This window comes from Bison bison, unplaced genomic scaffold (genome assembly GCF_000754665.1).
Source record: "Bison bison bison isolate TAMUID 2011002044 unplaced genomic scaffold, Bison_UMD1.0 scf7180017864118, whole genome shotgun sequence".
Classification (NCBI taxonomy): Eukaryota; Metazoa; Chordata; class Mammalia; order Artiodactyla; family Bovidae; genus Bison; species Bison bison.
In genome coordinates, this window is record NW_011494690.1 from 1464948 (window position 1) to 1467169 (window position 2222).

Genomic DNA, 2222 nt, shown 5'->3' on the forward strand with positions numbered 1-2222 from the left:
CCCCCCCACACACACACCATTGCTTGTTCCCCTAGGAGTGAATATCCTCAACACTCAGGGGTAGGTGAGCAGCAGGAGGAGCCAATTTCGATAAAAAAAATTTCCCTTTCTCACAATGGGAAACCCCTCTTCAAAGAAAGAAAGGAAAAAGGGGAAATGGGATGGGGGTGGGGGGGAGGAAGCTGCACTTCTGTAAAATTCTTCCCTGGGATTCAATTATGTCTAAGAACTTGGTTGTTTCAAGGTTCCTTGAAGAGACGGGATAGTCATGAAAAGCATTTTTCATCATAACCAGGTCAGGGAGGTGCTTCCTATATTTCGAGAATATTTCCAGAAGCCTAAGATTATTGCATGAAAGGAGCTAGCAAAAAAAGACTTTAAAATAATGAATACAAGCAACACTAATAATGTGAGCAGGGTGCTGAGTAAGTTGTTTAGTCTCTGAGTTTTAAACAGATCTTGGACCCTTTCCTTTGGATTGTGGCATGCTGGGAACTAGTCTGAATAATGATCACAGAGAAGAATTCGGCACAATCAGGCCTTTGATTTCTGTATCCCTGCTTTTCAAGGAGCAAGTTAGTTGTTCAAGTACCTAAAAATAAATAAACAAGCAAGCAAGCTAACAAACAAATCTCCCTCATTCTGAAGGGCTTTGGGTTTGGATATCACTCAAATACTTTAAGAATCTAAAGAGTACTTTGGATCTAGCACCTACTTTAAAACAAATAGTTGTCAAGAAACAGTAATGCAGCCTTGGGGGCAGGGTCCAGGTTCCCCCTCAAGGGAAACACATAATATATTTGAGATCGTCTGTAGAACTAAAAACCCCACCAAATTGAAGATGTTAACTACTTGATGGAGCACTCTTCATTCCAGAGAAGGTCACAGTTCTCCCATCATCACCTGATGCCCCATTTGCCTGGCAAAGCAATAAAGCTATTTTTTTTTTTTACTTTACAATAAATAAATAAACAGTTGTTTCTTGGCAGTAATTACATAACATTAGTATCCCAGTAGGCCGCATTTGAAAAAATTAAATCTCCCAATTTGAAATCCTATCCAAGTGAACGGTAAATTTCCTTATTTTCCTCTTCTTTGAAACAGAGGTGGCAGGCTCTGTTTACTTTGCAATGTAATTGTGGAGAACAGTTGAATACATGTCTTGATCAAATCATTTTGTTTGTTTTTTTAACTTCATGGTGCAGCATGTGGGATCTTAGTTAGGGATCCAACTCTTGCCCCCTTCTTGGAAGCACGGGGTCTTAACCATTGGACTGCCAGGGAAGTCCCTTGATCAAATCATTTTATGCCAGGAATGTTTTGACACAGCCTAAAAAATAAGTCATGAAGTATTTTTAGCTTTTAAGAAACACTACCAAAAATTTGGTGAAATAGCCATTCATGGAGACTTACTCTGTCGCTGATCTAATCCCTGAGCTCCACTCCATCCTATGTCCCATCCTTTAACTTGCCTTTCCCCACAATGTATGTTTGCAGTTGGGAGGGTCTCAGGATACAACTAAGGTAAGGAATGGCTATTGGACTTCCCCTGTGGTTCAGCTGGTAAATAATCCACCTGCAATGTGGGGACCTGGGTTTGATCCTTGGGTTGGGAAGATCCCCTGGAGAAGGGAAAGGCTACCCACTCCAGTATTCTGGCCTAGAGAATTCCATGGACTGTATAGTCCATGGGGTTGCAAAGAGTAGATCGACTTTCACTTTCACGGCTATTGAGGACATTGCATTGCTTGCCAAAAATGAAAAAAGTATTTGGCTTTTCCCTGTCATTTGCACTCAAAGTGTTAAATCTAAGAGTGTGTTTCTGACCAAATGAACTGTGGAGCATGGGGTAAACTCTAAGGCATGAATTAATTTACATTTCTAAGTCTTATGGATGTTTTTTTTATCAGACTCAGCATAGGTCTATGAGTAGAGTAATCCTAAGTTTCATTTATTCATTCATTCACTTAAGGGATATTTATTGAGCACTCAGAATGTACCAGGTATTAAGATAATTGCCAAGTATACAAAGATAAGTAAGATATAGTCACTGCTGGTTTTGTAGCCTGGGAGAAATGACTGATTATAACAAGCACCACCGAAACTATTTACTGAATGCTCTTCACATGCTACACATTGATGTCACTTAAATATAAGTGAACAAATAAACACAAGAGTGTTTATGGGTTCCCTGTGGTATATGCAGAGTTCAGGTGAGGTGC